This window comes from Elephantulus edwardii, unplaced genomic scaffold (genome assembly GCF_000299155.1).
Source record: "Elephantulus edwardii isolate Elephantulus edwardi_28Jun2011 unplaced genomic scaffold, EleEdw1.0 scaffold00081, whole genome shotgun sequence".
Classification (NCBI taxonomy): domain Eukaryota; kingdom Metazoa; phylum Chordata; class Mammalia; order Macroscelidea; family Macroscelididae; genus Elephantulus; species Elephantulus edwardii.
The window spans coordinates 10,893,238-10,908,409 of NW_006399831.1; the positions used below are offsets into that span (position 1 = coordinate 10,893,238).

General features: G+C 39.4%; 1 protein-coding gene and 1 pseudogene across 1 annotated transcript in view; one reads left to right on the forward strand and one right to left on the reverse strand.

The window, feature by feature from the left end:
• USP25 (ubiquitin specific peptidase 25) overlaps positions 1 to 15,172 on the forward strand; it is a 220,518-nt gene that overhangs the window by 50,743 nt on the left and 154,603 nt on the right. The window lies entirely within an intron of this gene.
• LOC102861052 lies at positions 9,752 to 11,466 on the reverse strand (annotated as a pseudogene).

The following is a 15,172-nucleotide window of genomic DNA, read 5'->3' on the forward strand; positions in this document are numbered from 1 at the left end:
TCTGCAGTAAGTACATGAGGTCCTCCTCAGTTTCAGCAAGCAGGGTTGTGTCATCTGCATAACGCAGATTGTTAATAGATCTTCCACCAATCCTAACGCCATGTGTCTCCTCATAGAGCCCAGCCTCTCAGATAATCTGCTCTGCATACAGGTTGAAAAGGTATAGAGATAGGACACATCCCTGATGTACACCCTTCCCAATTTTGAAACGGGCAGTGTTGCCCTGCTCTCATTATTATTATTGGAACATCCAACAGTAATTGGAATATTGTTCTTAATGTTGTTGTTAGGTGCTGTTGAGTCAAGCACAACTCATAGTAGCCATATGAACAAAAGATCTGAACCCTGCTCTGTCTTGTGCCATCCTCATACTTACTTCCTGACACACAAGAGCTCATTACAACTGTCAACGTATCAGTACACCTAGTTGAGGATCTTCCTCTCCTTCGCTGACCCTTCACCCTTCCCAACATCATGTCCTTCTCCAAAGAATAGCACCTCCTAGCAACATGTCCAAAGTATGTGAGGTGATGTCTCATCATTCGTGACTCCAAAGAGCTCTCCAGCAGTGCTTCCTCCAAGACTGTTCTCTTGACATGGGATGTTCAGTACTTTCCTCCAAAACCACAGCTTAAAGTGCATCAGTTCTTCTGTCATTGTATTTATTGTCCAGCTCTCTATGCATTTGAATTGGATGTCAGAAGAGACTCTAAAAATTGCACTTGAGTTTCAAGAAACCAAAACAAAAGGAAAACATGCCGAACTAAAAGAGCTGAACAGAAGATTTCAAAGGGCAGCTCAGGAGGACATAGCAAACTGTTAAAATCGAATGTGCAAAGAGCTGAAGAAAGCAATAGGCCATTTTAAAGATAGGGAAGGAAAAAAAAGACCAAAATGGATGTCAGAAAACACTTTGAAACACTGGAATGAAAAGAGGCAAAAAACAAGGGGGAAGAATGATTAATTATTTAGAGCTGTACAGAAGATTTCAAAGGTCCCTGCTGTGTTGAAGCCCATTATAGCAGTCACTTTGTCAGCCCGCCTAGTTGAAGGTATTCCTCTTTTTCCCTGACCCCTCTACTTTTTCAAGCATGATGCCCTTCTTCGCAGACTGGCCCTTCCTGATAACATGTCCAAGTTATGTGAAATGAAGTCTCACCATACATGCCTTTAGGAGAACTCTGGCTACACTTCTTCCAAGACAGATTTGTTTGTTCTTTGAACTCTCTGTGGTATACTCAAGTGAGCTCTGGTGTCCTGGTTGGTTAGGAGTTGCTCTGTTAACCCAAAAGTAGGTGGTTCGGATTCATACGAGCTGTTCCTCAGGAGAAAGATGGGCAGTATCCTCCTGTGTGATTTACAGCTTCTGAAAACCACTGGATGAACATCTGTGAGTTGTTTCTGACTACTTGGTACATAACAACAACGTGGTAAAATTTAAAACTCTTTACTAACACACAGTTCAAAGGAATTCATTATTTTCAGTCTTTCTTATAGTCTTTCTCATACTTTGAGTCAGTACACTTTGAGTCTTTAACATTCTTACTCCTTAGCATCTTAATATGCCCGTGACAACAGTTGTATTCAGTGTAAGTTTTGATTTCTTGGCTGCTAATTCCATGGGTGTTGATTGCGGTTTCAAATAAAAGAAAATCTTTGAAAATGTCAATATTTTCTCCTTAAGTGCTTTTTACTTCAGTCTTCTCTTCAACTTGTCATGATGTTACCTATTGGTCTATTTGTAAGGATTATTTTTTTTTATACTGAAATGTAATCCATATACTTTAATTAAAAGATACAATAAATTTTTATAATGGTAATTTTAAAAAAAAGAAATAGAAGTAACACTTTCCGTATTGGAGATCTGTATTTCAAATTTTGTATTATTTTCTATTTTCAGCTTTTACTAATCATTTTTCAACATCAGATGATGAATGGCAACAAACCAATAATTTATCAAGCCAGTGTCTTTATAAATAGTTTTTATAGGTAGTTATTTTAAAAAATAAAACAATAATTTCCTTTCTTGTTATGTACTGTCAAATTGGAAACAGTTCATTGTAATCCTTGAGTTTTCAGAGGCTGTATATTGCATGGGAGGAAATTGTCCAGTTTTCTTCCTCAAAATCAACTGTTGTATTGCCTTTGGGTTGGCAACATAGCTATTTTGTTCTTGTTAGGTTCTGTCCAGTTGGTTCTGATTCAAAGCAAGCCTTTGTATGGCAGAATGAAACCTTGTGTAATCTGCACATCTTCACAATCCCTATTTGCAGTTACTGTGTTAGGCCATCTTATTGGGGATCTTCCTCTCTTTCACTGACTCTCTAAAGTAATTTCCCAGGGATTGGATTTTTGACAGCATGGCAAAGTATACAAGAGGCAATCTCCCCATTCTTGCACTCTGGATACTTTTCTTCCAAGACAGATTTTTTTTGGCAGTCTGTGTCATACTGGAGCTCTGGTGGATGGTTGGAAGGGAGTAGCACTGGCACCTCTGTAATGGTTTAAATCTACCAGCTACTCCTTGGAAGAAAGCTTGTCAGACTTCTCTTGTGCAATTTAAATCCTCAGAGATGAGTCAGTTCTGACTGAAGGGCAATGAATGAGGTTTACTACTTGTGCCTTGTCTTGCTTAGTTCCCCTCTGACATCTTCTTTATAGCTCTATTATTTAACAATTTCTTTACATTTTAGCTTTTCAAGAGCAAGTTTCATTTCAAGTTTTTCCTCACATCCATTTTTGTCTTTTCTTTCGCTCCTGTCTTTTTAATGACTTTCTCCTTATTTTATGCATGTTATCCTCCCACACCTTGTCTAGTATTCAGTGATTAGTGTTCAGTTCTTAAAATCTATTTTGGAAATGTTCTCTAAATTCAGGATGAATATACTAAAAAAAAGTATTCTGTCTCTCATGAACTTATTTTAATTTTCTTCAGCTTCAGTTTGAACTGCATAAGAGTGATTAATGGTGTGTTCCACAATCAGTCCCTGACCTTGTACTTACTTATGATATTGGACTTCTCCATTGTCTCTTTCTACAAATTTAGTCCATGTGATTTCTGTATATTCTTTCAGGTGTATAGTTACTTTTTTTATAACAAGCTATTTATAGTGAATAAGTTGGTGGTAGTACAACGTTGTATCATACAATTTCCTGGGTTCTTTCTATCATCAAAGTTATATTTCTGACTTTTAGTAGTTTAAATTTCAGGTTGCAGAAGGTGGTAGAAATCCATAATTCCATAATTTTTTAACCTTTGGCTTTAGTAGTTGGCACATATATTTGAATAATAGTTGTATTAACAGATCTTCCGTGTGTGCCATTGTACTACAGAACAATAGATCTTATAATGTTTTATTTGATGAGTGATGTGACCCAGCTCCTCTTTGTAAAGTCAGTATAAGTGGGTATGGTGGCAGCTGAGCTTGACCTCCACGAATTCCCTAAAGAGAAGCAGATATTTTCGATAATGACCACAGCACAATGTCGATCCATGTTCACCATGCTCCTACACCTGTTGTGTTCTTGTTATGTGCTGTCAAGTCGACTGCTACCCATAGCGACCCAGTGAGCAATGGCTCTGAACTTGTACTATATTGAGCCAACTTCAGTCTCTGTAACACACAGGACCCCACTGCCACAGTCACTCTGTCAGTCCATCTTCTTCAGAGTCTTCCTCTTCTGTGCTGACCCTCTGCCCTTCCAACTATGATGTCCTATTCCAAGGACTGATTCCTTGTGGCCACATGCCAAAAATATGTGAGATGGAGCTTCAAATTCCTTGCCTCTAAGAAGGAAACTAGTTCCATTCCACTCCAGGACAGGCCTATTTTTCTTCATGGCAGTCCGTGATAAGTTCAGTATTCTTCTCCAGCACCATATCTCAAAGGCATTGATTATTCTTTTGCCATCTTGACTCATTGTCCAGCTCTCAGAGGCATAACAAATAATTGCAAAGACAGTGGCCTGGATCAGGCATCTGACATTATTGTTACTTTGCCCTTGAAGAGATCCTTGATAGCATATTTTCCCAATGCAGTTTGCCTTGTGATCTACTGACTGCTGGTGCCAGGAATGTTGATTTTGGATCTAATGATTTTGGATCTAATTAAGATGATATCATTAACCACCACAAGTCCTTTCTCCATCTGTCATGATACTGCCTACTGGCCTGGTGGTGAAGAGCTTTGTTTTCTTGATGTTGAGATGCAATCCATATTGAAGGTTGCATTTTGAAGTCTTTGATCTTCTGCATCAACACTTCAAGTCCTGCCCGTTTCAGTGAACAAACTTGTGTCATCTGCATAAAGAGGCTTTTGATGAGTTTTCCTCCAAGCCTGATACCACATTCTTCTTCATATAGTCCAGCCTCCCAAATAATCTGTTTAACATTTAGATTGAAAAAGTAGGGAGAATTGATAAATACCTGACACACTTCTTTTTTGATTTTGAACTACACAGTGTTCCCTTGCTCTGTTTGGACAGTAACTTCTTAACCTAGGTGTAGATTTTCCATGAACACAGTCACCTGTTCTGGGATTCCCATTCTTCTCAATGCCAGCCACATTTGTTGTGATTTACACAGTCAAATGCCTTCCATAGTCAGTAAAACACAAATAGACATTGCATACTTACTAGTGTCAATTCTAACAACCATCCCTCACAGAAGGCTTGTTGGTCTGCTTCTAGATTTGCTAATGAGTTAACCACATAGAACTCAAAGCTCATTCTTACAAATATGAGTTTTACTAGGGAAGTATCAAGTTTTAATTCACATTGGAAACAGATTTCCATCAGGACAGCTCAGGTATGCTCACAGACCCTATGACTTTCAGCCTAGGCCAGTGTAACACAGTTGTTTCAGTCCTGCCAATTATTACATCTTCCCTGAAAATCTTCCAGTAAGTGTAGGTGAGGGCCTTGGCTCTGGGTTCATGGCACAGCAGTCCCAGTTCAGCATTCACACTTCTGTCAATGGTTCTCTCCCACTTTTGCTATTGCTACTTCTGTGATTGTGCTGATCTTCTTCCCAATCTATCTTAGGGAGGAATCTCTGGACCAAATGGAATCTGCCTTCATTCTCTGCTGCTTTATTGCTAGCAGCAAGTTTGCTATCCTCCTCCCCCCAAATCTTGTTCAATTTTCACCTGATATTAGACAAGTCCAACTAATACCCTCACCTTGTTTACATTTTCCCAATAAAAGATATTATTTGCTTCATTCACATTATGAGTGTAGTTTCACCTAGCCATTGGTGGAAGTAAAAACTATTACTAGGAAAGCTATTCTGAACAATTACTCTTTTCTTGGTCCCAACAGTTAGGAAATCAAAGGATGTATTGCACTGGGCAAACTCACTGTCAGGGATTTCTCCAAAGTGCGGAAGAGCAGTGATGTCAGTTTGAAGACTAAGTTGTGCCTTATTCAGTTTTCTCAATCACCTGCTACACATGAGAGAACTAGACAGTGAATAAGGATAACAGAAGAAGAATTGATGCTTTTGATCTGTGATGCTGGAGAATTATACTGAATATCCCATGGACTTCCTAAAGATAGGTCTTAGGAAAAGTGCAACCAGGGTACTCCTTGAAGGCAAAGAGGGGAAAGATTCAGCTTTCATGCTTTCAACATGTAGCTTGATGATGCTGTTCCTTGGAAAGGGACACCGTGCTTAGAAAGATGGTCAGCAAAGGAGAGGAAGACCCCCAGTGAAATAGATTGACTTGGTGACTTCAGCATTGGACTCAAGTGTGTCAGAGATGATAAGAATGATAGTTTCCTCTCCTCCAATTAGACCTGTCCATAACTCTATTGTCATCAAGTTGGCTCCAAATCATAGCAACATTATGTACAACAGAACAAGTCATGCCTAATCAGCACTATTTCTGCTATGCTTAAAGTCCATGGCTGAAATCTGCTGCAATCCATACTGTGTCACTCTATCTAGTCGAGAGTCTTCACCACTCTTTCACCAACGCTCTGCTTTCTCAAGTAAGATGTCCAGGGTTCAGGTTGGCTGTTCACAGGGTTTCTATGAGTTATACTCCACTTGGTGGTACTTAACATGTTGCTGCGCATTTTTTAAATTGATGACCATGATTCTGCAACTTGTCAGTCATATTATGGATTCACAATGACCAATTTAAACTCATCAATGTCTCTAATTTTTTAGATTCATCCGTAGTACCTTCTGAGTTCCAGTTACAATGGATGTTTCCAATTGTTTTCTCCAAAATTTGAATTGTGCAGCATCAGCAAATAAAAGCCTTTCCTTAGCTGAAAGCATTATACTACCCATATTATTAAGATGGACTATATTTTGAGTAAGCATCTCTTCCTCATTTATATTTTGAGTATCTTCTAACCTGAAGGATTAATTTTGGTATACTTTTAGACAATGTTCCCATGATATTAATGGGATTTTCAAGGATCCACTTCATAAGTGTTGACCAATCTTGCTTCCTTGTCTGTCTGGATCTGGAAGTTCCACTGGACACTACTGATATTTGAAATACTGATGGCATAGTTTCCAACATCACAGTAAAGATAGAGTGTACCACAATCCCATGAATTGTCAGAATTAGCATAGAAACTATCATGGTGAGGGTTCTGTTCACATACTTTGAACATGTTACCTTGGAAGTCTCTGGAAAAGGACATCTTACTTGGAAAAGTAGTGTCGGTGAAGGAGTGGTGAAGACTCTCGAGTAGATAGATTGACCCAGTATGGATTGCATCACATTGCAGCCATGGACTTTAAAGCATAGCAGAAATAGTGCTGATTAGGCATGATTTGTTTTGTTGTGCATAATGTTGCTATGATATGGAGCCAACTGGATCAGATCTGATAGTAGGGTTATGTACAGATCTAATTGGAGGAGAGAAAACTATATTAGGATTCAGTGGAATTATTAGCTCCAAAACGAGTTGTAAATACTTTTATCTGTAGATTTGATAATTCAGGAATATGGTTCACAAAATGCTTTTTTACCTGAGGTTTCCCCGAATAAAATTTAAACTAATTGCTAACTAGTAGGAAGTGACTCATAGCTTACTCTCATTCATTCTGTTTTTAGGATGCAGATCGCTCAGGAAGTGATTGCTGTGTGTGTCTCTCTCTCGGTTCCTCTCGTGAATTATAACTGCCATAGTGGCATACCTTTGGGTTAGTAGAGTGACTCGCTACAGATTATGCAATCTGCCAACAGAGCTCTTTTTATTTGAATATATGCCTTCTGCTTCAAAAAGAGTTTGTGTCCCAAATGTTTTTGCAAAGTGGATTTTTGTAATGCAAATGTTTATGTATCCATACAAACCCAAATTTTGTGGTATTGTGTTCTTACTTGTTTTTAATGTATAAACTGAGCCGGCATTTTTTTTTTTTTATTTGAGTTTAGTTTCTATTTGGGATTTACTTTCTTTTGTCTGTCAGGTAATAGAGATGAAGCAATACTCACAGGATTATGAATATAATGCATATATTGATTTGGCAGAAGTGGTGGGTGTCAGGTTAAGGGATTAAGAATTCTTGTGAAACAAAGATAAGATATATTCATTTTTCTCTCCTGGCAGTTTTACTTACAGTACGTGCTTTATTTTTCTTTTTTTCCTTTTTTTTTTAAGTTATGAAAGTCCACTGGTGAAGTCTATAGGCAGCACTTCTCTGGCAGTTTCCACCAGTAACTGTGAGAGAGGAAGGTGGCACATCTCCTCCTGTGCAGTTTGTAGCTTCAAAACCAGCTGGAGGGTCAGCTCTGAGTAATTTATTACCTGATGGCAGTGAGTTGGGAGAAATGCTTTATGACCACCTATAGCTCTTATATTCTCTACAAGATTAAAAGTGAAGATAATTTTTTAAAAAAAATTAGAATTTATGTCATTTAAAAGCCTGGTATAAAGCATTATAGAAAATTTTATTTTAGAAATTATATGTATATGCTTTTGTGTATGGTCGAGTTGGAAATGACCCATAGCTGCCCCTCCAGTGGAATTTCAGAGGCAGTTCACACTGCATGTCTTTGTGATTGTGGTGCTGTTTCTTATCACTAGATATGAGTAATTTTAGTATTAATAGCACTCTTACCCCAAAATGCTTGACATAAGGTTTGACCAAGTGGTAGTAGGAAATACAGGGTATTTGAGCCACTTGTGGGGCTACTATAATAAATAGCCCCACAAATATAGTAGAGAATTAAAAATACTATGTATTTATCTTCAAGCAAGAATGACAGGTACAGGGAATTCTAGATAAAGAAGAGTATAGAATTAAGTGGACTGGATTTATATTTGTTTCTTGAGTCTAGAAGTGCATAGAAAGTTTGCTTAGTTTTTCTGATTGAATACATCTTTCCCCCAATTTTAGTTTTTAGTTTGTGCTTCTTTAATGAAGATCAACTCATGGTCTCTGTTCTAGTTTACTCCAGTTTACTCCTGCAAACCTTATATTCATTTACTAAACTAATATTTTTTGAATGCCTACCATGTGAAAGACCTGACTAGGCTCAGGATTACAGTGAAGAGAAACAAGGATAGTTGTTGGCTTCTTTGAGATTATTTTCTGGTGATTACATAAATGTAAGAATGTAACTGCAATCTGTATTAAGTGCTAGGAGAGCCTTAAACCTAAAGAGACTAGAATATTCAAAGACCTTTGAAATAGACATATTTTGTAGATCTCAAATGAAAGTCTGATTGGAAAGGCAAAGAAGGAGTGAGTTAATGTAAAAATTAAGCTTGAGTTAGAGGTAGAGGTCCCATGCATGGTAAATTACAATAAGAATTATACTCTAGGGCAGTACTTGAGAGACTTAATAGAATGCTACATTTGAAGGGAAACAAAACCTTATAGAATGTTACATTTAAAGAGAAACAAGAAGGCTGGAAGAAAAGGGATGTGGATGTACACGGGGAAGAGGAGATTAATCATTGGGTTGTACAATTTGATGGGTGAAGGGTGAGAGAAATTAAAAGAATTTGTTTGAATTTGTATTAAAATTTTATAAATAAACTAATGAAAAGAAAATAAGGACCGCTTTCTAGCACTGGGATTGATGGATCAAATGATATTTTTATTTTCAACTTTCAAAGGAAGTGCCATAAATATAAATAACTTTTTTGAGAATTAAGTAATAACTCAAGAAAAAGAAGTAGAAGAAATGTAAAAAGACTTTTGCTCAGTTACTAATAATGTTGTAAATATAATTAAATTATAATTCAATGAATAAAGATTTTACAAAAAAATAAAGAGAAACAAGATCGTGTAGTTGCCTTAAAATTGTACATGAAACAGATGCAACAGCACAAATCCCAAGCCTCAGGAGACTAAAGTCTTTATTTATTTACAACAATGGATTAGAGTCATGTTTTGGGATTCAGGAGAGCCACATGCAGGACATTGTATGACAAAAAATGTTATTTTGCATTCTACCTGGTCAGTATTGTCATTGCTAGGTGCTGTCTAGTCAGCTTCAATTCATAGTGCCATTTTGCACAACAGAATGAAACCCTGCCTTATTCTGTGTCATTCTCATAATTTTTGCTTTGCTGATTGATTAGTCAGTTCATCTCATTGGAGACCCTCCAGTCATGATGCCACATTTTTCTTCTTCTTTTTTTAGGACTTCTGGAAGTTTTCTTACAGTTAGATAGTAAGAAGAGCAGACCAGAATTTTCCATCTGTGCTTGTTTATCAGCAGGAAGCTGAAAAAAACTTATCAGCTGTCCATCCTGGATTCCATCCAATGACCAGTTACTACTGGCCAAGGAAAGAGGCCATGGGGTCATCAGGCCTCTGACGCTTCATTCTGTAGGCCTCCATTTCCACTTCTGTTGGTTCTTGGGTTTCATAAATGGTATTATAAGGCCACTTCCTTTCATTGATTTGCATGATCATCTTGACATGAAGAAGGCAGGCCTTTTCTGATTCAGTGCCTTTTTCAATTTTTCATGTTTTTCTTCACTATCACTATCTGGATTGCTCTTTCGATGCTGCTGCTTCTTTATCTCCTCTTTCAGTTTTTCCTGATTCTTCGTGGACTCTTCTCCAACTGCATCACTTGGTATACATTCCTCTGAATTAGCAATTTCCTTCCCAGCTTCTCCAGTACAGTAAGAATACTTCACAAGAGTGACAATATTTGTATCCCCATCGGCCTTCTTTTCAGTAAGATTCCCAGATATGTGTGTGATTGTTGATCTTTACATCCTCCTCATACTTGGAGCAGGCGACAGCCCGCTCCTGTCCTTTGATGACTGTCCCATGTCTTGCGTACTCCATAGTGTCCTCAGTCTGAGCTAAAAGCAGTTCAGCTGCGGAGCATTCAGATGTTCTTGGCCACCATACTTTTCCAGGATGCTTTCTTTCTGCTGTTCTTTGAAATCTTCTTTTTTAACTTTGAATGATTTATACAATAGCTCTAACTTTGTAGGATCTGCTTGAAGATGCACTTCAGATCCCTTATCATTGGCTTCCCAAGCAAACAGCTGTGTCTGAGCCATTGCGATGGTATCTCCTGTGTATCAGACGAAGTTATCTCCTGTATAATGTAACTTCATCTGGATTCTTTCCTGCATTTGCATAGGATTCTCTCTCATCGCTCTAGTTTTGGGATCATAATAAGCAGAATTTGAATCTAAATTCTGCAAATATTTTGAAATATCTTCTCTGATCCTGAGATTTCGCACAGTAATTCTTCTCTTGGAGTCAAAATTCTGTCCTGGCATGTCAGTATCATCTGCATATTTATCGTCATCCTCATCTTCACTATTATGTTCTTTTTTCATCTGAGAATTTGGTTCCTCCTCTCCCCGCTGGTGTTTTGGGGAATTAACTTGTTCTACTAATTTTCCTGAAGCTAATTCTTCTTGTAGTTTTTGGGCTTTGAGTGTTCGTTTTGCCAGATCAGCTCTGGTATATTCTTCTACAATCGTCACGTGTTCTTCTGGATTGTAGCCATTCCACCGATCCCTTTTCCCGTCATAGTCAAAGGTCAGCTGAGGCTGGATATGTTCATCTGGAGCTATATTAGTACCTGTAAATTTTGCTCCAACTCACCTAGGTCTTTCAGAGCAGTCTTTCTTTTTGTGTGTCATGGCCCCACAATTTTCACATGCACCTTTGCGATACTTAGTAGTTATGGAGTTCTCTTTTACACCCCTCTTGTACCATTCTCCAGATGAACTATATTGCCTCTCTTTCTCTGGCTGGGATGTTTGGTGCTTTAATATAGGTCTTTTTGAAGGGTCATTATACTATGATACTGAGGAAATATACTGAGGAATGTGAGGATTGATGTCTTTTCCTTCTTCATCCTCTTCAGCAGGAGCATTACCCCGTTTCCGTTGTTCTTCTAGCTCTTTCTTCTTTCTCCAGTCCTCCCTGGTCATCTTCTTTGGTTCCTCCAAACTCAGTTCTTTGGAAGCAGACAAAGGGGCAGCATTAACTGCCTCCACAGCTGAAGCTGACATGGTTACTTGGTTTCTCCCAACCCAACAGCAGTGAACTCCCAGATCTAAACCACAGGGAATTAAAGACAATATTTACTTCCGGGCTTTCCAGGACCTCCCTCACATTCTTCTTAAAGTTGTTGTTATGTGCCGTTGAATTGCCCATGATCCATAGCAATCCTATATACAGCAGTTCTGAAGCCTGCCCTGTCCTGAGCTAGTCTCTTATTCCTACATATCAACCCCCATTGCTTATTACTGTGTCAATCCATGTCATCCGGGGTCTTTGTCTCCTGTGCTGTCCCACCACCCTTCCAAGAATGATCCCTTCTGCAAGGACCGGTCTCTCTTTGCAACATGCCCAAAGTATGTCAGAGGGAACTTCAGAATCCTTGCCTTCAAGGAGCAGCCTAGTGTCACCCTCACCAGGTCAAACCTGTTTGTTCTTCTAGCAGGCCATGATATATTCAGTATTCTTCTCCAGCACCACAGGTCAACGACATCAATTCTTCTGTCATCCCTAGTCGTCCAGCTTTCCGATGCAAGTAATTACAAAGACCATGACCTGTATCAGGTGCACCTTAGTCTCCAGACTGACATCATGCTCTTCAGTACTCTGAAGATTCTGCTGAATATTATCCCAGCCGACTGAAACAGCAAATCAGTAGAGTGCTTCCAGAGATGCAGGCTGGGTTTTAAAGAAGCTATGGTACTAGGGATAGTATAGCTAATGTTAGATAGATCTTGGCTGAAAGAAGAGAATACTAGGAGAATATCTTTTTGTTCATAGGCATTTGATTGTGTGGATCACAACAAACTCTGAGAAGAATGGGAATCCCAGAACACTTGATTGTCGAACTGACTGGAAGAGATCTATATTTATTCCCATTCCAAAGAAAGGTGACCCAACAGAGTTTGGAAACTATAGAACAGTATCATTGATTTCATATGCAAGCAAGATTCTACTGAATATTATCCAAAAACGACTGGAACAGCATATCAGCAGAGAACTGCCAGAAGTCCAGGCTGGGTTTAGAAGGGGTCCTGGTACTAGGGATATTGTAGCTGATGTTAGACGGATCTTAGCTGAAAGCAGGGAATACCAGAAGAATGTCTATCTGTGTTTCATTGATTATGCAAAGGCGTTTGACTGTGTGGATCATAACAAACTGTGGCTGACTCTGAGAAGAATGGGAATCCCAGAACATTTAATCGTGCTAATGTGAAACCTATACTTGGACCAACAGAGCAAGAAAACACTGCATGGTTCAAATTTGGGAAAGGCATGCACCACGGATGTGTCCTGTCTCCATACCTTTTCAACCTGTATGCAGAGCAGATTATCCGAGAGGCTGGGCTCTATGAGGAGTGTGGTGTCAGGATTGGTGGAAGATCTATCAACAATCTGTGTTATGCAGATGACACAACTGTGCTTGCTGAAACTGAGAAGGACCTGAAATGCTTACTGCATAGGGTCAAACACTGCAGCCTTCAGTATGAATTGAGACTCAATGTCAAGAAGAAAAAGATTCTCACCACTGGACCAATTGGCAGCATCAGGATGGATGGTGAAGAGATTGAGATTGTTAGCAACTTTAGTCTGCTTGGCTCCACGGTCAACACTCTTGGCACCAGTAGCCAGGAAATAAAAAAAACATTGCGATGGTAAAGTCTACTGTTAGCAACGGTGTCACTCTGGAGACTAAGGTGTGTCTGACACAGACCATGGTCTTTGCAATCACTTGTTATGCATCAGAGAGTTGGACAAGGACTAAAGAAGATAGAAGGAGAATTGATGCCTTTGAGCTGTGGTGTAGGAGAAGAGTATTGAATGTACCATGGACTGCCAAGAAAACAAACAGATTCATCCTGTAGAGGGTTAAACCAGGCTGTTCCTTGGAGGCAAGTATTCTGGGGCTTCGTCTGACATACTTTGGACATGTTGTAAGGAGAGAGAGTTCTTTGGAGAGGGACATCATGCTTGGTAGGGTGGAGCGACAGTGGAAGAAGGGAGGACCCTCTGTGAGGTGAATTGATTCAGTGACTGGGATAATTGGGATGGGTGTGTCAGAGGCAGTGCGATTGGCACAGGATAGAGCAGGGTTTAGGGCTGTTATACATAGGGTCACTATGAGTTGCAAGTGACTCTACGGCACATACCAACAACAACAACAACAACACTTGGATGTGAAGGCAGTTGTCAAAACAGAGCAAGGAAACACTGTATGGTTCAAAATTGGGAAGGGTGTACAACAGGGCCGTGTCTTTCTCTTTATCATTTCAACCTATATGCAGAAGAGATCATCTGGGAAGCTGGGCTTTATGAAGAAGATTGTGGCATCAGGATTGGAAAAAGACTCATTAACAACCTGTGTTATGCAGATATCACAACTTTGCTTGCTGAAACTGAGGAGGCCCTGAGGCATTTGCTGCAGAAGGGTAAGAACTATAGCCTTTAGTATGGATTGAAGCTCAACACCAAGAAAACTAGGATTCTCAACACTGGGCCAATTGGCAGCATCACAGTAGATGGTGAAGAAATTGAGATTGTTCATAGCTTTAGTTTACTTGACTCCACAATCAACACTCTTAGTACCAGTAGCCAGGAAATAAAAAAAGTGAATGGTATTGATAAAGTCTACTGTCAGAGACCTCTCCAAAGTACTGAAGAGCAGTGATGTTAGTCTGGAGACTTAAGGTGCTCCTGATCCAGGCCATAGTCTTTGCAGTTACTTGCTCTGTGCCAGAAAGCTGGACAATGACTAGGGATGATAGTAGAAGCCTTTGAGCTGTGGTGCGGGAGAAGAGTATTGAATATACCATCAACTGCTAGAAGAACAAGTAGGCTCATCCCAGAGAGAGAGAGGGCATACTGCTCTTTGGAGGTAAGGAATCTGAAACTTCGTCTGACCTATTTTGGACATGTTGCAAGACGGGACCAGTCCTTGGACAGGAACATCATGCTTGTGAGCATGAAAGGACAGCACAAAAGAGGAAGATCCTCAGTGAGATGGATTGATTCAGTAACTGGAGTAATAAGGGTAGATGTGTCAGAGACGATAAGATTGGCAGAGGATAGAGCAGGGTTTAGGGCTGTTGTACATAGAATCACTATGAGTCAGTTGGAGGTGACTTGATGGCACATAACATCAACAACAACAACAACAATGCTTACCTGAAATAATTTCAAATTACTCCAAATAGAAAACTTAAAAATGTTCTTTTTCTAGATATGAATATGCCAAAATGAGAAAAATGCCTTTTAAAACGTATTTGCCAATTTAACTGTGTACTACTGGTGTTTCTAATATCATAATGGTTACACATTATGGACAGTGTTTTGTGGAGCTCCCAGATTAAGACAGGCTTGGATGCAGGAGTGGCATCCATTTCCTAAGCAGCATGCCTCTGGGAAACTATAAACTTAGAGAAACTATGATAGTTATAGAACCAGGTACAGATTTTCTGTTCATAGGGTTGCTATGAGTCGTGTTCAACTTGACAGCACTTAACAACCTCTATATATTATGGAATCGATTACCTGGGAAGATGGGAGGAGTCTGCGGGGTCTGAGACTGGCCTCTAAGCTGCCCAGCTTCAGCTAGTTGGATGCTGCAGAGGGTCAAGGACGGCAGCCTACAATATGGATTGAGGCTCAATGTCAAGAAGAAAAAGATTCTCACCACTGGACCAATTGGCAGCATCAGGATGGATGGTGAAGAGATTG